At 35.8% G+C, this 22542-nt stretch overlaps 2 protein-coding genes across 2 annotated transcripts in view; one reads left to right on the forward strand and one right to left on the reverse strand.

Moving 5' to 3' along the window:
• LOC128996142 (uncharacterized) overlaps window positions 1-22542 on the reverse strand; it is a 129341-nt gene that overhangs the window by 87857 nt on the left and 18942 nt on the right. The gene's annotated exons all lie outside the window — the stretch shown is intronic.
• The window catches only part of LOC128996144 (carbohydrate sulfotransferase 11-like), a 69563-nt gene that overhangs the window by 36092 nt on the left and 10929 nt on the right, over window positions 1-22542 (forward strand). The window lies entirely within an intron of this gene.

Consider the following 22542-nt stretch of genomic DNA (forward strand, 5'->3'; position numbering starts at 1 on the left):
CCAAAACCAATAAGAGATCAATAAACTTGATTAACGCATATAATTGGTCTATTTACTTTAATTTTTTTGCTGTAAACGTTAGTTTTTGGTTCTGGTTCTTTTGCCTTAGACGAGTTGGTAGCTGAATTATGCAAATATTTGTTATGCAGATATCTGAAACTATGCAAACCAACTGCTGTTCTTAAGGTTTCAACTGACTAAGATAAGATCCCCGTACGTAGAACGGACACAAAGCTAGTAAAACATAAACGGAGCAATGTTTTTATTTTTAAAAGTATTTGAACTCCATTGAATCTCCAACACAACACCATTTTACAAGCTACATTTTACGTTGGGACAAGAGTTTTATATGTATGGTATTTTTTGCCACAAGCACGAGGCCTCTTTCAGGCCTCGATCAGTCGTAGCCTATTGTAGTAAACAAAAACCAGCATTAAATTACTTCTAATGCTATTCTTATGGAGAACAATTTACTTCATATGTAATTTTGTGTTAAAATTTTGGGAATTTCACTATTTTTTCCGCCGTCTCGGCATTGTGACCTTTCCCTTTAATTTGAGCCCTCTCCCGTCATTCTAGGACTTCTCAGTCGCCTACAATTTTGACGCAAATAATCGGCTTACGTAGTAATAGCTATTTACATTACAAGTGTAGTAAGAGCGTTTTTACATCACGCAGGTGAATGTTGTGCAACGAGCGAAGGCGAGTTGCATAATTCACCGAAGTGATGTAAACACGCTCTTGCGTAACTTGTAACGTACAAAATTTTACCTGACCCGACAATATTAAGGAGGTTACGAGCAATATACTTCATTATCAATTTCACTCATCTTCTAACAGTAACGTCCATTTACAAACAAAAGCTAGGTTAGGAAAATTCTTCAACGCATAACAATAAAATTCAAACACACAGCTGATTTCTAGCGTTGAATGTCGTTGGCTCCATGGAGGTATATTTTTTAAGTTATCCACTCAATGTTATTTAAATGGGTTTCATTACATCACCGAGTGAGTTTTTTTCAACTTTACATCACTCGAGAAGTAAGGAAGTTGTATACATCACGCTTGGGATAGGGAAGTTTAACATGGCGGGTTAGGTAAATATATTGACTAGAGCATTTTTCAATAGGCACAACCATTGTAATGTTGATATTTATTTAACGTCATATTTTTGTTATTTTCGTTATCAAATTTGTTATGTAATGTACACTGCAATCGGAGTGTCGTTATTACCGCGAGTCACGACGGACGATGTAATGACAATTCGGAATTTGGTCAACTCGAGTCGTGAACATCATTGTGCGCTGTGATCGGTGGGCGGGGGAGGAATGACCTTCACAGACCGCGCACCTGCTTAACTGGCCACACCCCAGCGCAATGGGTCCAAATCATCGATATGTCCAAATGTATGTAATAAACATAAAGGAATCAGCTTTGAAACGTCAAAAAAACTCACACAGAATATTTTGAGTTGTTTTTTGCTGAAGAAATAATACTGGGCAGACCTCCAACCAAAAAAAAGGTGCGAAGAACGTTTAAAGAGATTTCCTGAGCTGCAAGGAATAGGAAATTACCTGAAGATCAAATGAAAGGTAAACGCAATAGTACAGGAACGAACACAGAAAAGCCTGAACAAATTATCACATTAGTTGTTTTTACTGTGTTGTATCATTTTTAACTTATCCATAATGCCAGTTTAAACATGTTGGTATTATCTGTCGTTTTTCATAGTCCTCCAATGTATGATTCGTTTATGAATTTAAACACCAACAGTAATGTTTAAACTATCACATTAGTTGTTTTTTCTGTGTTGTTTTATTTGTAATGCCAGTTTTAAAATGTTGGTATTATCTGTCGTTTTTCGTGGTGCTGCATTGTATGAGTTGAATTTGTTTATGAATTTAAACACCCAATGTAATGTTTACTGTTATTTACAAAGGTTTTCAATGGCTTATAAGCCTTAGGGTTTTATGATTGATATGTTTTATGTTTGTACGACCATTTTCTACCACTACCATTTTAGGTTTTATTCTAAACGTGTCTTTTAGAGGAGAGAATTATTTTCTTCTTACATTAAGCAATAATTGCCTCGGTCCTTAAGATGTTTTTGGGGCTTGTCAAACGATGAAATATACAAACAGTTCACAACAAACATGCGTAACGTTTTACTAACCCCAAAAGACATCTGAATAATTAATGTGAGCGTTGCAATACAGACAAGAAACACTACGTTATTAAAATTATTGTTTTGTGCCCTTAGATCTTTTGAAAGTTATTATTTATACAGTTTAATAGTTGAAACTTAATACTTCTGTTAAATTTCTACCGGTACATTCTATAGTTACTTTCTGAAGGGCTACACTGAAAATTTTTACTTATTTTTACTATAGTAAGATGATTATACTTTATTCCCAATTTTTAGGTTAAGTTCAATTTACATTACTGTATTGTTTGTCAGTATATTTTTATGCCACAGTGTTTTAGCAATTTATTTAATAATATACTACACTATTTGTATATATTATACTTAATTAATAATGTAATTAAAAAAAAACAATAATGATTTTTGAAAGAACATGTTTTATTTTAATCCTTAGAGAGTAATCTGGTAATATCTCAAACATTATTAACATGTTTTCAGACGGTTTGAATAAACAGTCTAGTTACCTTGTATTTTTCATGATGTCGTATTTGTCCATGCAGTTTAACAAATTACTTCAATAACAAAAGAATTTAACGACATAAACCAGTAAATTACATAAGTATAAAAAGTAGTTGATTATTATTATTTTAATATTAAAAACGTAATTATATTCCAAAATATGACATAAAATATGAAAAATGTATGACGTAGTATAAATATTTATTATTAAATCCAGTTTTTTTATGTTTATTGAATGTTGCAATATTAATTATAAAAACTGTTATAACTCTAGTTATAACTACTACTATACACTCCAGTAATAAAAAAAGGCCATTCTTTGCTATACTGGAAAAAATAGACACTTACATTGATTAGAAACAAGAATAGATAAATCAAGTAATGTTACTTTTGAAGCCATAAAAAATGGACTTTTAGGCTTTCACGCCATCTAATTAGAATTAGCAACACCACAAAAGTTTTTTTGGCTGGTTCGATGTGAGTTTCCTGCAAAAATATCTACAGAAATATGGGTTGCAGAAAAAAGCACCTGATGGTGTCATGATGGGGTGACTGGGATTGCAGTATTGCAAGCTCAAAGACCACATTGCCTTCTTTGGAGGCGGCCATGCTTGAATGCAAGCCTATTGTAATCGTTTAATTACAACAAGTTAAGCTCAACACCACAATGAATGATAACACTATGTTGCGGTATCAACTTGAAGTGACGACTTTTATGAATAGCATTATAACACTATCTGAGACAGGGATCTCAGATGGTGCGTATTTAACCTGCATATGAAATTATATAATATCAACATAAAAATGATGAAAATATGTTACTCCCATATAAAATATGAAAATATGTCAGCCATGTTGGTTCAGTTTCATTGGTGGAGTCATAGCGTACGGTGTTGTTAGTGTTCCATTGTGTGAGTTTTTTGTACGTAAACCTTTTATAGATTATAGTGTTTTGTGATTTGTTATTAATTGCATGTTGTATCATGACTTGACTGCTATACAGTGCTTATTTTTTGACTACTACCCTCGGTAGTGTATTCCAACTTAGGTTGGGCGTTTGTGTATTGTTAGTTGTAATGTGTTAGTTAAGTTTTTTCACCTGAAGACGGGATCAGATTCCAGATCCCGAAACGTTGTGTATTGTTTTTTACTTTTGTGATGGAAAATGTCCGCAATGAACCTTTGAACAACAAAAATATGTTACTATTGAAAAAATTGTATGCACATTAAAATACATTTATCCGAAATTTTATAAAACTTATTATTAAATCTTCAGTTATAACGTTGTCTAAGGAATATAAGAATATATTCCAGGTAAAGTGGTGTCAACATTTGCCTCACATACATAATATTAATGACGGGGGTACGGACATGAATATTCATGTATGTATACATGGCAATTTTTTTATATATTTATTTAAACCATTGCTTATACTTATACAAAGTCAAAGTCATCTTTATTGTCACATAACGTTTTTTTCAAATGCTCTGGCACAACCGACATTGTCAAACTATACTATTATAAACTAGCTAATTGGTAAAAATAAATACATAGTAAAAAAAAAAAAACAATTCATATAGATTTGTCTTCGAGAAACAGATCTATACTAAAATAATTATTTTCCAACAAAAACTAAACAATGTTTCCTTAAAAGATACTAATCCTATGATTGATTCGTTGAACCCAGGCAAATAGTAAAAACATCTTTTACCCATATAAGAAGGTGTCCTCTCCACAAGATTTAATCTGTGTATAGGATATTGAAAATCTTTATTAAATCTAGTGTTATAATTGTGCCGATTATTTTCACTGAGGAGTTTTTCGAAATTTGATTTCACATACAATAAACATTTAAGAATATACAAATTAGGGACGGTTAGAATTTTTAGTTCTTTAAAAAGTTGTTTGCAAGAATGTTTTACGGGTTTGAAAACATTATTCTAAGTATTATTTTTTGAAGTTTAAAAAGTTGATACGAACCAGAGGTGACGCCCCAAAGCTTGAATTTTTCCATACTGTTCCATACTGTAAAATTGATGAAAATAAAGCGTGATAAATCATTAGTCTAGTGTTTGAATAATTTCTTAAGACCATTCAATTAATTATATTACCCTTAAACATTTAGCATGAACTGTTTTTACGTGTCCTCCTAATTTCATTCTCATACCTCCACAAAACCCTCTGAGATATCGCCGTAAAGTCCTCTCTTACAGTCCCACAAATCCCTCTCTTATATCCATTGAAAGTTACTTGGTATCCTATTTCACCGTCTAACATTCTCAAAAACTATTTATAGGCCTACATAACCCCACAAATATCTATCTTGTATATCTCCACAAGATCCGCTCTCTTATCCTCATAACGCCCTCTCTTGTGTCTCCTGGATAATCACCATCGCACAAACCCAAGTAACTGTAGAACTATCAACTCTTTTCTCATATCGCCATAAAGTCCTCTCTTATATTCCCACAAGTCCCCCTCATATATCCTCACAAAACCCTCTCATTTATCCCCACATGCCCCTCTCTCATATCCTTATAAATTCCTCTCTTATATCCCCACATGCTCCTCTCTTATAGCCTTATAAATTCCTCTCTTATATCCCCACATATCCCTCTCACATATCCTCACTATGCCCTCTCTTACAATGACCGTTATATCCTCTGAATGTTCTCTCTTATATCCCCACTAATTCCTCTCACATATCCTCGTAAATCCTCTCTCATAGTGACCGTTATAGCCCCACAAGGACAAAAATCGGCACTTGGTAAATGGACGAATTTTTGAGAGAGGGCCACAAAAAACAACTGCTAAAATTTTATCTAACAATCTTCTCTCACTGGATTCTTTCTAACACTAAAAATGGCAGAGTTCCCACAAGTGACCATACTAACAAGTATCCCCGCAAAGCACCAGATGCTGGACAGAGAGAGACAGAGAGAGAGAGGGAGAGAGAGGGGGGGGAGAAAGAGAAATTCTTTATTTACAACAAATTATTTTGCAGCATTACATGAAGCAAATAAAAATATCACATGGGTCACAATGACCTGTGCGTGATAGAGATATAATCAATAGAATAAGAAACACTACACTCTAGAAATACACGGTTAATGTTTGAAGTTATTGGTGTAAGTGTGAGACTGTTACCAATTATTGAACAGACGATTGTGGTAACAATTTTCGATGAACAATTTATTGGACAAATTACAGGTCCAATCTATCTATTGGCAAATCGCATTGGCCAGTCACTGACAAACTGGGCAAACGATGGACTAATTGTAGATTTTCGTGTTGTGGTGAAATTTCATTGAATTTTAAATCTCTACTCTGTCAATAGGATGGAATTTGGATAACTTTGTAGAGTGGGTTGTTAGACATTAGGGTTAGACATTTTGTTTGATGAAAATTCAGATTGAATATCACATTATGATGAACATCACACGCTTTAAGCTTTTAAAGTTTAGGGTAATAATACTAAATCGTAATAATATATGTGCAATAAGATGTAATACATGCATTCATCCGTATCATAAAATTATTCTCTATACATAATCGTAGGCCAGAGATTTTGTATGCATTACTTTTCCACTATTTTCAATTCGGCAACACAGTATGCTATGCTGTAAATATCCAACTGCGTTTTTGGTATCACAAATCAAGCTATTTGCACTTAGCTTCTGTAACTTTAGCATTTAATAAAATACATAATCAAGTTTGTTTCGTCTCAACCAAGACAGTTTACATTTAATGTTTGGAATTCAGAATGTGACTGCAGAAACAGCATATATTATCACATTAGTTTCTTCAAAGGAGTATGGCATGAACCGGTGGTTTGAACCCCATAGCTGTAGATTTGCCAGTCAGGAAACAAAAATTATCGGAATTCAGAAGATATGTTTCACTGCATTGCAGAACTCTGTCCACTAAACTCAAAACAATAACAGTAGAGTATACTTTTTGTCCTAGGGCGCTAGGCACGAGCCTGGGATTGTTTTCCACATTACTTCAAGATAAACCTAGGGGTTGCGGCATTATCACTTGGATAAAATCCATTGGTGACTTAGCGGGGATCGAACCCGGGCCCTCAGGGAATGAAGTCCCGCTCTCTAACCACTACGCCAGCACGCTCCCCAGTAGAGTATACTATATCAATATTCCGTCAAGTATTGTATTAGCAACATAGTGAGGTTCACACATGTTGTGTTGAATGTACAACAACATGTAATAAACATGAGAAGTCAATAATGCAGTTGCAGACATGCGATAGCGTTCTGCACGGAACCGCAACTTCGCCAAACTTTCAACGACTATTTGACGGAGAATAAAATTACCTGGATGAAAATCCTGAAGATATAAGATATTTTAATGCTCTAATTTATTATAGAATTAGCCCCAAGCTTCAACACGAACAGTGCAAACCCTTATACATTTCAAAGGCTTTGTTTGTTTAGGGCAGTTGTTAAACGAATACTAAGAATACAATTTTTGAAATTTGTCTATTGTAGATGTGGTTGAAGAGTGATTTACCTACTTAGGAGCAACAAATATAGTTTTAATTTATTTTATTTTAATCAAATATCTATTGTTTACAAACTGATTGTGGTGAAAAAAACTAGATCGACTGTAAAATACAATTAACATTCAAAACACTTAAAAGTTGATCAGCATCACTTGATCTTAAAAAGCTACCACTAGAAATAATTCAAAAGCTAGGTGGCGAAGCCATGTAGGTATAATTTGTTGTTGCCGCTCGTCCCTCCGTTCATCAGATCATAGGCTCTAAAAAGACCCCTAAAGCGCAAATATCGGATAAGTATGACGGATACAGAGAACCCCCTATTCTATAAGGTGTATAGATAGATGGCTTTATTTGTGGTATTTAACAAATGAACAAGATACATGTATGTATGCAATTTTCTAAAACGGCGGTCTTTACTATTAACACCGTCGGTTCTCGCCTGGTTTATCTATCAAAAATCGTTATGGGCGAAAGAAAAGAAATATTAAAACAACCACTAATATATTACAACAAAATCTAGATAATTTTCAAAGGCATGGATCGCATCTAAAATGTTCACTATTTTAGTGACTTGTTTTGAAAGTGTTGAGGGGCAATTTGTCTGCTGCCAACAACACTATCACAACTTCAATCTCCAGTTTAATTATCCAAAGCCAGTTCTAAGACACGCTTCGTTCGTTGTTTATGGATTTGGTCAGAAAAACAAACAACTCTAGAGCGGCAAATCAAATATTTTTCCAAGCTGTTTGCAGTATTACATTTGACTACATTTCTACATTTACAATGTTGTATAGTATTAGTTGACATCCACATAGATTGAAAAATAGGTAAACAAGTGGCCTTTTTATGTTCTTTGAGTCTAATCCAAATATGATATAAGAAACATTATTTTCAGTAATATTGTTCCTTTCTTATTGAATCATCAACTAACATCATAATCCAAGTTAGTCCAGTTAAATGATATTGGTGCCGTGAAGTTGCGTTTTACGCGTAACCTGATAGTAAACGTGATTGGCAGTTCACTTTGTGCGGCACTACAGTAACTTGGGTTCCTTAGGCCCCGGGTTTAAATCCTGCCAATCACTTATGAGTCTTAGCAATGTAATAGAGCCAAAACCCTCTAAAGACTAGCCTGACACGAACTCTAGACTCATATCCCACTGCGAAACTCGAGTTTTTCCAAAATAAATCAAATAAACAGATTCAGCAATCCGACACATACTTTCTCCCATTACCTTGCCAACAACATTTATAAAAGTGGTAGGGGAATAAAGTAACGATAACGAGTCATTTTGTTAAAAACTATAAGGACCGTAACACACCAAACTTTATTTAAAATCGGACGAGCCAGTTTTAATTTTTTTTTAGATAAAAATATGAACGTATAAAATGATAAATTCTAATCACAACGGTTTGGGCCGTTTTGTAAAAATTAAAAAATCTAAATTAAAAAAATTAAAAAAAAACTCGAAAATGTTGACAAAAACAATGTTTTCTCCATATACTAGACGTATAGGAAGAAAATTAAAAAAATAATCAAAATACATTCAAACTGCAATCACAACAGTTGGCACAAAAATATCCAAAATATTGAAAAGGTTGAGAAATAATTCAAAGAGGGAGGTTTGCTGAAGTTTTCATCCCTCCATAAAGAAAGATAGTGGTTTCTCGTAGCCCGCGGCCCACTACAAATCTGAGAGTAGTTAATAAAACAATGGCAGCGCCGCACCAAGAGCTCCATTCATAAAGCTTCCACTTCGCGGCTCCTGAAAAGTCATTTCTACAGAATTCTAAAAGGGGAAAAAAAACATTCAGACACCATAAAGTCATTAAAAGAGTGACACTCACTCTATTTAATTAAAAATTGTCATATGTGAATATAATTCTAGCTCGATCAAAGAAATTAAACCCTATAGGGGTTGATATAAATAATGCTTGTTATAACGGGAGACTAATTGCAGAACGACTTTGATCTAAATGCACCATTTTAAATTGAAATAAATAACATTACACACTATTAATTCATTAAAATGAAAGATGGCATTATTTTTTCCACAATTACATTAGAAAATGGCCAAACAGTCAGTTTAGCGTGAATAAGTGATAAGATGTGAATAACGTGATAAAACTAGTAAGTAAAACCCCCAAGGGGTAATAATGCAATACTTGTTATTAAGGATCAATTATAACTGAACAACTAAGCTATGAATGAACAGTTTTAAAATATACAGTTACGCTATACATTCAATTAAGTTAGCACATAGCTACTCTTTAAATGTTTAATCACTTTCAACATTGGTACTGTGAAACACTTTAAATTAATTAGATAAATTTGAATTGTTAAAATGTTTATCCAAATTTATAAACAACCAAGTCTCTCTACAATTTTGATTAGGTCAAGCTCGGGCGAACGAACTGCGAAAAACATAAAATTATTGTAATAAAATATTCTTCGGAAATAATGAAGTCATTCTTGCGAGGCGAGGTGTAGATTGGCCTTAGCAGAAATAGAGACAGAGCAACTGTCATTGTCAAATATTTGCTTTCATTTCTGAGACCGCCTTTGCTTTTACCGCCTGTCTCATTCCTTATTTACGCCCGCCAAGTCCGGACTTAGCTGCACTCCCTTCTTTTCATTTACATAGAGGTTTTATTATTTTCTGTAATCTAAAAGTGTGAATACAAAAATGTTGTGAGAAGATTTAAAGTGAAATGGATAATATGGAGAGTCTTATAATGATCAGGTTGATTGTTAGTGGTAGAAACAAATGACAGCAAAAGAATATACTGTATATATATACAGTATATATATACAGTATATATATACAGTATATCCATAGATTAAACATACTCCTAAGGGTATGTTTAATCTATGGTATATCTTTGACAAGAAATGGTTTAACTTTATAAGATTTCACCTTGTATGTGTCGTTCAATAATGCACTGCTAACAATTTAAATTGTATTATGTAAATAAGATTTTTATTTGGAAGAATTGCTTGGAGAATACCTAACAAAAATACACTGCTACAATTCTGTAGTTCGATAAAAAAACATAATGAGTATCACGGGGTGTTCCTGGTAATTAATAATTAAGTCACTATTTATGACCATTAAATATGTTATTGGGATGTATTTGTTGTTATAGTATAAACTCTCGTTAAGAAGCCAATATGGAAGATGAGGTAACTTTTCAAATACAGTTTAACTCTAACAATCCCGACTTTTCGGAGTTACAAAAACGATGTTTGTAGCAAGATTGTATGTTTTAAGTCAAAGGTTTTGGTTACATGTGTTTCTATTTCCGTTTACAGTTTAAAACGAAAATCGTTTCAGGGCAAACGTTTATTTCACCGCAATGTCATCCGTCAACTGACGGGGTTTGTTCTGTGACATGTGTAAAATGTCCTGACATTTAAATAAAATAAAATGCGAACATTTATCTGGATTTGCTTGCAAAACTATATCAAGTGTTTGTGGTTAATATAGGTTAAAACAATTCCTGATAAGGTAATGAAAGTATGTGTTCACTATTTGAATGTAATTATGGGTTAAATTAATTGTAGCAGAAGTTTTCAAAAGCGGATGAGGTTACAGCGCTCGCCTTTTAATCAGAAGGTTGCTGGATCAATCCTGAAATGCCAACAGTTTTTTTTTTCATTCTAAACTGGACCAATCAGTCATTATTAATTTTACGTTTAGGTCTTGCTTGAAACCTTAGCTGATCTTCAGAAGAAAAAACTATCTTCATATTTATTCAAAACTCGCATTTTACCCATCTTTGTCTTAAAAAGTATAGGTTGTATTTGACCTCTTGTGATGCTTTCATCCTTTTCTGAAGTATTCACTGGTATGAAATATTCTCACAGTGAATATTTAATGCTAACAATAAACTAGAATTGTTTATTATTTAAGTGTTGATAAAATGGTTTAAATTATGAATTTAATTCCTCACTTAAGTGTACTATTGGCCAGCGAACAATGTGTTCCCTGGTCGTTCTCCTCTAATACAAGGCCGCAACTGGACAAAAGTGCCAACATCGCACTTTCGGCCTACGGAAACAGCTGTTGCACTTATTCATAATGGAGCTTGCGCACAGTTTTCTGTTAACACGTTTGTTAACAGTGTTATTACCATTGACAATGGTGCAACGTTGCCATACACAGATACAGTGGCCTTGTATTACAGGAAGCTATAGTAGGCCTACTAAACAATTTTACAAATTTGTTATCTTATGCAAAAATGATCAGATTTTGATGAAATTTTGCATGAACGTGTAAACCTACATTTATTCGAACGAGTTTGCGAACACCAGCATGATCGGACCATGGGAACGGGGGTTTATGGGGGTTTTATGGGATAAAAATTGGATTTTCTCGTTTTTGACCCTAAAACATAAAATTTTGCAATTCCTTTCCAAACCATTTTGTAGAGCTTAAAAAGGCAAATAATTTAGTATGTTTAAGCGTTATTATGCGCCTAATGGTTACGGAGAAAATTACAAAAAAATGTAAATTTAAAATTTCCTTGTTATTCTTATGGATAATAAGTAAAATGTTGTTTGCTTGTTTATGAGCATATTTTGAACAAATTGTGAAAATGCATTCATTTCATACTAAACCATTAACATTTTACAAAAAAACTTTTTTACCCTCCCTGTTGCAGCAAACCTAGAGTACTCGTTAAACTAATGCTATTTGAATAGGGAATAAATGTGATATTTTTAAGGAGACATTTTAGTGTAAATCCAATTAGGCAAATGGAAATTCGCTTAGTCTGCAGGTTTGCTGCGGCGGGGGTATTGTATTTTGTTGTACAATTTTACTTGTGAAGGGAACGGTCCAAAACCTTGCCAAATATATGATCGTTGGTGGAATTACGTGAGCATTCCAAATCCATACAAACATATGGAAAGCATATGTTACTTGAAACTTTGTTTACTTTGTGTTGGATACAATGTTTTCCGAGTGGGGCCTTGATACAAGCGAAAAAAGTTCCGATTGTAAATTGAACAATTGGCTGTATACGTTGAGAAAACCCAGACTCCCAAACTTTCCAATCTTCTTTATTGAATCGCAGTCGTTCCAACTTTGTTGAATTGGTTATGGCTGCATCTTGAATAAACACGTTGAAATAGTATTGCCTTTATGATAAAGTTTCAATGTAGACGCTTTCGGGATGATTTTGTCTCTTGTTATTGTAAATAGCAAATACTGTAGCATAAAATTATTTTATTGTTAATTAAAATTGTTATATGTAGTTATGCGCAAACTGATAACTCGGGCTTTAAAAGCATTTTACTTTAATAAACGGATATCTAAACAAAACACCACCTGGTTTTAGTCAGTGACGAATCTACTGTGTTTTGCTGCTAATGTGTTTTAGCGAATTTCACTATGGGGAAGTAGCTATTACCGGTCTCATGATAAGACCTAGGCCCAGGACCGATTTACCTACTTTTTCATTTTGATGTCCCTGTAGGCCAAAAACAACATAGGGCTGCTGATATGGGTATTAATCAGTGAATGAAGCACAACTGAGTAACTGAGTACCCTGAAATAGTTATTATATTTTTTAATTAAATAAAATTACCATAAATAAATAATGTCAAGATATCTACGACAAATTTGGCATATACAGTACAAAATTAACTGCACTGATTGTGAACAATTCTACATTGGTCAGACAGGATAGGGCTTTCTTTTAAATATAGATTCAAAGAGCACATTCAAGCTCTTAATAGTAATAACAGAACATTAATGAAATCAAACTTTGCTGAACATCTTTTATCAACTAACCACAATTGTCAATCACATGAATTAGAAAAATTACATGGAAATTTTAAAGGTTTGAAGCAAAGGAACCCGAATGGATTCAACTGAAGAACCTAGGAAATTCAAATCATATTTTAAATAGGCAAATTCCTTCAAGAAACACAATTGTTTACAAAATTTTACAATTAAATAATCAGTCCACCAACCAATTTTCCAAATCCTGTCTAGTTTTATAAATATCTGTATAATCTAAACAGGATATTTACTGTTATTTGAAGTTTGAAAATGGACTCATGTCATGTTCCGAACATGTCACTTCTACAAAATATAATTATTACATCAGGGTACTCAGTTGTGCTGTATTTACTACTTTAGTGTATATATAATATGTCCGTGAACGCGATAACTTGATTAGTTTCTGTCAAATTTTGATGAAATTTGGTTTGAAGGTGAAGGGCGGGATAAATGAGTTTGTGAACCAGTATGATTGGACCATGCTGTAGTATATTCACAAAAGAATAAAACAAACTAGTAAAAGAAAGAACATTTTTATCTTATTGCCATCTCAACACTAAAACAAAACATCATAACAAAAACATAAACCATATGCTTTTAACAAGACAATATAGAATAGAATATTAGACATATGGTCCAATATCACACTTCTCCCCCTTCAGATAAAGCTCCGCTTCTCTTACGTAGCTGGTCTGCGTGTTTTCGCTTCAGAAGTCCACCGACCCTGACTTGGTATGATAGTTCACCAGTTCTTGATGCAATCACTCCTGGATTCCAGCCGGCACCTATTTCTCTCTGCACCCAGACTTCTTCCCCCTCAGAAAATTCCCTACGTCTACTTTTGCCATCATGATACTCCTTTTGTTTAAAAACTGATTCTGCTATCACATCTTTCACCGTAGGCTTCAAATTGTCCAATGGAGATCGAAGTCTTTTGCCGAAGAACAGTTCAGATGGAGGTTTGCTCGTAGATTTTTGTGGTGTGTTTCTGTAGGCAAACAATAGCTTCGCCAACTTTTGTGTTTCATCTTGCCTGTCACCTTTGCTGGACAAATATCTTGACTTGAATGTTTTGATGAACCGTTCAACTTGGCCATTCGTCTTCGGATGATATGGTGTACTGCAGACATGTTTTATCGCGTTATCCTTGCAAAACTTCTCAAATAGCTCTGACGTAAACTGTGTCCCATTGTCAGTGACTATCATTCTAGGAACTCCATAGCGAGAAAACCATTCCCGTAACTTGTTCACTGTACTGGCAGCCGTAATAGATCTAACCATTGATGTCTCTGGCCATTTAGAAAATGCATCTACACCAACTAACCAATACCACCCATCAAATGGTCCAGCATAATCCAAGTGTAACCGTTCCCATGGACCATCTGGTACATTCCACGAGTACAGAGGTACCTCCGGCTCCCTTGGACGGTTCATCTGACACCCATTACAAGTCTTCACATACGTTTCTATGTCTTCGTCAATCTTGCTCCACCACACATAGAACCGTGACAAACTCCGCATAGCTTCAATTCCAGGATGTCCTTGATGTAAAACACGTAGTGTTTTCTTTTGAAGGGTCTGTGGAACCACTATTCTATTTCCCCACATCAGAATTCCTTTCACAGAAGAGAGTTCTTCCCGTCTGTGAAAAAATGGAGACAAATATGAAAGATCATGAGTCAACTTTTGTGGCCATTGTGATTCCATAAACATCATTACCCGCTTGCAAGTCTCATCTTTTCTAGTTTCTTCTTGCAGTTCCTTTGATGTCAGAGCCATATCGTCTATCTTTTCCTGAACCAGTAGTTTTGCAGACAACTCTTCTCTTGATGGGAGGTCACTCTCGCTGGGCAGTCTAGAGAGTGCATCCGCCAACACGTTGTTCCTACCTTCTATATACTTTATATCAAAGTCGTAGTTGTTTAAGAAAATAGCCCATCGAACCAACCTGTTATTCATCGTCTTGGTCAAATCCCGATGTTTACCAAATATTCTCTCTAAAGGCTTGTGGTCACTAGTTAAGGTAAAATGTCTGCCATAAAGATACTGGTGGAATTTGACCACTCCAAACACGCAAGCAAGTGCTTCCCTGTCAATTGATGAATATCGCTTTTCTGATTCCTGCAAAGTACGCGAAGCAAATGCAACTGGTCTTTCTACACCATCATGATCAGTTTGTAGAATAATTGCTGCTACACCAACCTCCGAGGCATCACAGGATACTGTTATGGGCAAATCATCTCGGTAAGGAACAACCGTTGCATCTTCTGCAATCAGATTGCGTGCTCTGTCAAACTCTTCTTGTTCTTGGTGATTCCACACCCAAGAAGTCTTAGAACTTGTTAATCGGTGTAATCTTGAACAAAGACCATGAAGATGAGGAATGAACTTCTCATAATAGTTGATGGCTCCCAAAAACGCTCGAAGCTCTTTCTTGTTTGTTGGAGTCTTGGCTTCCTTTAATGCCTTTACTTTATCTTCCCTAGGATGTATTCCATCTTGATCAATTTTATGCCCCAAATAGTAGACACTGTTTCGACCTAACTGACATTTTTCTTTCTTCGCCTTTATCCCCGCAGCTTCGAGACGTTTCAACACTGTTCTGACATTGCCCAGATGCTCTTCTTTGGTTCTTCCACTGACTATGATATCGTCTATGTTCACCCCAACCAAAGGGATGTCACTGAGGAGATTTTCCATGAAACGCTGAAATTTGGCTGGAGCATCAGTTAAGCCAAATGCAAGGCGTTTGTAGCGGAAATACCCCATATGAGTAGCTATTATTAAGTAGTTTCGATCTTCCTCTGCAACCTCTAACTGTAAGTATGCATCTTTCAAATCAATTACAGTAAATAATTGACCTCCAGCAATTTTGTTTGTCAAATCAGCAAAAGTAGGCATCTGATAAACTTCAGGCACAATCGCCTTGTTCACGGTAACCCTGAAGTCTCCACAAATCCTTACCCTACCTCCTCCTTTGTTGACATTTACAGTAGGCGTTGACCAGACTATTGCTGTTTCACTTGGATCAACCTTCTCTAAGACTCCGCATTCAACTAGTCGGTTCAGCTCATTCTCTACGGAATTTTTCAAAGGAAAGGGTACTCTTCTGGCTTTCAGTGCAATTGGTGGAAAATCCTTCTTTACATGTATTCTAGCCTTTACTCCTTCAATTTTACCCAATCCATCAGAGAAAACACTATCAAATTCCTTCACCAATGATTGGGCTTCCTCTTCCGTAATATTCACATCATCATTTGTTACATTGTTTGATTTTACACTAACTTCAGGTGGAAGTTTCATTCCAAATGATACCATCCACGGAAGTCCAAACAATGGAATGTCATCTTTTTCCATTACTGCCACTGGTAATTTCCTAGTTTCCCCATTCAAACACACTGACACATAGCATTTGCCTAAACATGCTAACGGTGTTTGACCATAGCCTGTCAACCCGGAGAGAGGTTTAACCTGGGGCTTACCGAGTTTCTTCCATAATGTCTGCCCAATTGTAGAAATTCTAGCACCAGAATCGAATTCCATAAGGCAGGGCAGTCCATTCACATTCACTCTTATTGAGGCACGTGGAGTTCTGTTTGAAATCTTCTTAAGAGCATGAAGATCAGATTCCACCCCATCTGAACTGTGCTCACCATCGGAATACTTCGTGTCAATTTTACTGACAAACTTCCTTTTGCACACCCTAGCAAAATGTCCTATCTTCCGGCATTTGAGACACTCCTGGCGTTTTGCTGGACATTTCTCCTTGACACATTTATATCTGCCACAGTTCTCACATCCATTCACTTGACCAGTTGTTTGCCGCTTCTTGACAAAACATACGTTCGATGTAGTACTGGCATTCACCTCGTTTCTGGCACGCTCCATCGACCTGGCCAGCTGGAACACTCTCTCTGCCGTGACAACACTGCCACCGGTCTCTACACCATCCGGCCAACGATGCCTTACTTCCACTTCAAATTGTTCATTGAACACCCCTGCGATGAAACGATCCCGGATCCGTTCATCCAAGCCTTGGCCATACCGACAGTGTTTGCTTAATTTCTTTAACCGGGTGAAATATTCTGTGAAGGTCTCACTTTCATTCCTAACAGCTCTTTCAAACTCAAAACGGGCAGCGAAAATCGTTTGGTTTGGACCATACAGTGTGAAAAATGCAGTCTTAATTTCTTCATATGAACAGGAATCAAGGTTCTTCGGGATGAAATAATTTTGCATCTTCTGGAGTGGTTCACTTCCCACATAAGCCAGTAGTAAGTCTTTTCTCGCTTCCTTACTACGCTCATCTGAACCCCCCAACCCTTTCACCCGACAAACACGTTGAAAATGTTCAATGTACTCTTCTGCTGTTTCTTCACATTTGTATTTCTCAAAGACAAACTGTCAGTGACGAATCTACTGTGTTTTGCTGCTAATGTGTTTTAGCGAATTTCACTATGGGGAAGTAGCTATTACCGGTCTCATGATAAGACCTAGGCCCAGGACCGATTTACCTACTTTTTCATTTTGATGTCCCTGTAGGCCAAAAACAACATAGGGCTGCTGATATGGGTATTAATCAGTGAATGAAGCACAACTGAGTAACTGAGTACCCTGAAATAATTATTATATTTTTTAATTAAATAAAATTACCATAAATAAATAATGTCAAGATATCTACGACAAATTTGGCATATACAGTACAAAATTAACTGCACTGATTGTGAACAATTCTACATTGGTCAGACAGGATAGGGCTTTCTTTTAAATATAGATTTAAAGAGCACATTCAAGCTCTTAATAGTAATAACAGAACATTAATGAAATCAAACTTTGCTGAACATCTTTTATCAACTAACCACAATTGTCAATCACATGAATTAGAAAAATTACATGGAAATTTTAAAGGTTTGAAGCAAAGGAACCCGAATGGATTCAACTGAAGAACCTAGGAAATTCAAATCATATTTTAAATAGGCAAATTCCTTCAAGAAACACAATTGTTTACAAAATTTTACAATTAAATAATCAGTACACCAACCAATTTTCCAAATCCTGTCTAGTTTTATAAATATCTGTATAATCTAAACAGGATATTTACTGTTATTTGAAGTTTGAAAATGGACTCATGTCATGTTCCGAACATGTCACTTCTACAAAATATAATTATTACATCAGGGTACTCAGTTGTGCTGTATTTACTACTTTAGTGTATATATAATATGTCCGTGAACGCGATAACTTGATTAGTTTCTGTCAAATTTTGATGAAATTTGGTTTGAAGGTGAAGGGCGGGATAAATGAGTTTGTGAACCAGTATGATTGGACCATGCAAATGGGTTTTATGGGTAAAAATTGGTTTTTCTAATTTTTTCCCCCTCAAAACAAAAGATTTCCAAATTTATCTCCAGACCATATTGAAGAGCTTAAAAACCCAAAAAATTGGCATGCTTAAGGTTTCTTGTACGCTAATTAACTACGGGGAAAATTAAAAATATTGAAAATTATAAATTTCTATGTTACCATACCGTACCGTTTTACCGTACTCAAAAGTTTATTTTTTTACAATACAATCCACTTTCACTGGCTTGAAAAGTTTATACAACCTTTCCAATCAAAAGTTAGAACAAGGTTCAACGCATTCTAATGTTAGCAGTTTGGAATATTTCACCGTAAAGTTTCCAATCTGTTCAGCGAGCGATGGGTGGTGTAAACTTAAGTAAACTTGTTCATGTATTTCCTATCAATTTCTCTTCGTCTCAAGTGGAAATTTTAAGTCCGTTCATGTAAATAGACTTAATAAAGTATCACAAAATTTAAAAAAACATTCTATTTTAATAACTTTTTAAATGTTAAAACTATGCCAAATTTGTCTAGTAGTATGATTATCTCAGTTCTCTACTGGACAAGTGCCATAAGCTTAAAAGTGTACAGATTACTCCTAACTTCGCAAATAACCCGGCCACAGCAAACCTGCAGACTAAGCATATTTCCACTAGCCTGATTGGATTTTCACTAAATATTTCCTTAAAACAGGTTAGATTTATTCCTATTTAAATAACTTATCCCCCTGGGACGCTAAGCTCTAGCCTGGATTGTGACTTCAGACTAGCCTAGGGGTTGCGGCATTACCGGTATCACTTAGATAAATCCATTGATAGTTAATAAAAATAATAAAAAATTTGTTTAGCTCTACAAAAAGAGTGGGAAAGAAATACGCTATTCTATGTTAAATGTCCATAAACACTTCTAAAAGGGTTTAATGTGTTCTGTGTTGTCAGTACCTAAAGCTTTATTCAACAACAACAACAAAAATCGTTCTAAGCTCTGTTCTGATATGTTTTCACATTTACAACTGACTTTGTTAACGCCTCACTATCAGCAATGACGTGAGCAATGACCATCGCAGCAGCAAACAGCATCCATAATAATTTCCCACGATTTCAGCAACATTCGCCCAACAATCACCATGCGATCACAGAAAAATTCAAAATGATTTCTTGCGATCATGGCAACATCCATGATAATCTCCCACAGTCCCCAACTCGTGGCAACATCCAACATCATCTTTCGCAATCAATCACGGTGACTCCCATGATTATTAGGTGTTGACAAATGGAAATACATTTTCCAACACCTCTTAATAATGTAAAATGCCCACAAGCACTTATTAGAAATAGATGCACATAAAATAGGTTTTTCACTTAAACCTGTGCTGTGAGTATTTACAAGACGAAAATAATAGGTATGTTATATGTTACATTCAATATTGTTTTCAACCAGTGACAGCACTTGTCACCATGTTTAATCCTAGACTGTGTGAATATATCGAGTTGTGTTAACAGAGAGATTTTAATTTGTACGTAGTGTTTATCAAGAAATTATTCATATTAGGTGAAAACTGTTTTGACATACATACTTCATTTGACAGACAACACCAATAACTGAATTTACCACGGGAAACTATTGAAAAATTTGGATACAGCTAAATTCAATTGTTTTACATACCCTGTGAGAGAATACAGAGGGAAATGCAAAGCGTGGGGGTAAATGTGGCCCATCCATTTCCAGAGCCCACTACAGTCGGGCCATTGCAATAACAAAGGCAAGTGCGGTGGTCGGGACACCTAAAGTAATATATAGCCACATATTTCAGAGACTTTACGGTTTTAACAACACAAACTCTTTACAATTAAATGAGGGTAGTGAAGGTATCAAAATAACTGTGGTAAATTTATTTTGTGACCTATGTACGAAATCATACAAAAGGTTAAATTTAGTTGTTCATTCTCAGCACACTTCAATACAATTACTTTAAAAATGAATTATTATAAGATTATAAGAAGGAATATGTACAAAATACATAACTTCTTGATCAGCTTAGGGCTGTAGTCGGTAAAATCAAATAAGATCCAACATCCACCAATATTCAATAAATTTATATTTATAGTGTGAACATTTAAAATATGGTAAATACAAGTATAAAAAATGTTTCATGGCAATCAATTTTGAATATTTACACTGGTCTAAAATCAGGCCCTATCAGAGACTCACAACTTAAGCAGAGAAGTGACATATATAATTCTATCAAGTACTAAGGACGAAGATAGCCTTTATAAAGTTACTCCCTTATTAAAAATGTGATATGTGATAGGTCACTTAAAAATTGTATACATATAAATAACACATAACACTTGCATAATTCTGATGAATCCAAAGATAACATTAAAATATTGAAGAAATATGTATTTCTTCCCTCAAATCAAAATCACTTACAAAAGACTTAATTATTTCTACATGAACAAAAGTGTGACCAGTGTGTCAAGCTTACAGACTTAAGTATGCTTCCACAAGTAATTATGGAACTTTAACTGATGCCATTTATTGTTGTCTTTATTGGTATTTATTGGGATGTCTATGATTAGGTGATAAGGTTGTAGAGATTAGGGTTGCCAAAATAAGTAAAATCCCGTAAAAAAAGCTCGTAGTATATAAAGTGTAGATTCTCAAGACACTAGAAGAAGTCTATATTGTGTATACAACAGTTGCAGGTGGCTGAGCCCAGGAACTCCTCCTGGTATAGTGAGGCAGTGATGGAGGCTAGGATGGGGTTTGTCGTTGTACACTCAAAGAGGCTTGTAGTAGCTAAGGTCTAGACTCTCAAGACAATAGAAGTCTATATTGTGTGTACAACAGTTGCAGGTGGCTGAGCCCAGGAACTCGTCCTGGTATAGTGAGGCAGTGATGGAGGCTAGGATGGGGTTCGTCGTTGTACACTCAAAGAGGCTTGTAGTAGCTAAGGTCTAGACTCTCAAGACACTAGAAGAAGTCTATATTGTGTATACAACAGTTGCAGGTGGCTGAGCCCAGGAACTCGTCCTGGTATAGTGAGGCAGTGATGGAGGCTAGGATGGGGTTCGTCGTTGTACACTCAAAGAGGCTTGTAGTAGCTAAGGTCTAGACTCTCAAGACAATAGAAGTCTATATTGTGTGTACAACAGTTGCAGGTGGCTGAGCCCAGGAACTCGTCCTGGTATAGTGAGGCAGTGATGGAGGCTAGGATGGGGTTCGTCGTTGTACACTCAAAGAGGCTTGTAGTAGCTAAGGTCTAGACTCTCAAGACACTAGAAGAAGTCTATATTGTGTATACAACAGTTGCAGGTGGCTGAGCCCAGGAACTCGTCCTGGTATAGTGAGGCAGTGATGGAGGCTAGGATGGGGTTCGTCGTTGTACACTCAAAGAGGCTTGTAGTAGCTAAGGTCTAGACTCTCAAGACAATAGAAGTCTATATTGTGTGTACAACAGTTGCAGGTGGCTGAGCCCAGGAACTCGTCCTGGTATAGTGAGGCAGTGATGGAGGCTAGGATGGGGTTCGTCGTTGTACACTCAAAGAGGCTTGTAGTAGCTAAGGTCTAGACTCTCAAGACACTAGAAGAAGTCTATATTGTGTATACAACAGTTGCAGGTGGCTGAGCCCAGGAACTCGTCCTGGTATAGTGAGGCAGTGATGGAGGCTAGGATGGGGTTCGTCGTTGTACACTCAAAGAGGCTTGTAGTAGCTAAGGTCTAGACTCTCAAGACAATAGAAGTCTATATTGTGTGTACAACAGTTGCAGGTGGCTGAGCCCAGGAACTCGTCCTGGTATAGTGAGGCAGTGATGGAGGCTAGGATGGGGTTCGTCGTTGTACACTCAAAGAGGCTTGTAGTAGCTAAGGTCTAGACTCTCAAGACACTAGAAGAAGTCTATATTGTGTATACAACAGTTGCAGGTGGCTGAGCCCAGGAACTCGTCCTGGTATAGTGAGGCAGTGATGGAGGCTAGGATGGGGTTCGTCGTTGTACACTCAAAGAGGCTTGTAGTAGCTAAGGTCTAGACTCTCAAGACACTAGAAGAAGTCTATATTGTGTATACAACAGTTGCAGGTGGCTGAGCCCAGGAACTCGTCCTGGTATAGTGAGGCAGTGATGGAGGCTAGGATGGGGTTCGTCGTTGTACACTCAAAGAGGCTTGTAGTAGCTAAGGTCTAGACTCTCAAGACACTAGAAGAAGTCTATATTGTGTATACAAC

Source organism: Macrosteles quadrilineatus, unplaced genomic scaffold (genome assembly GCF_028750875.1).
Source record: "Macrosteles quadrilineatus isolate MER2022 unplaced genomic scaffold, UCM_ALF_1.0 Scaffold_6__1_contigs__length_79288215, whole genome shotgun sequence".
Taxonomy (NCBI): Eukaryota; Metazoa; Arthropoda; class Insecta; order Hemiptera; family Cicadellidae; genus Macrosteles; species Macrosteles quadrilineatus.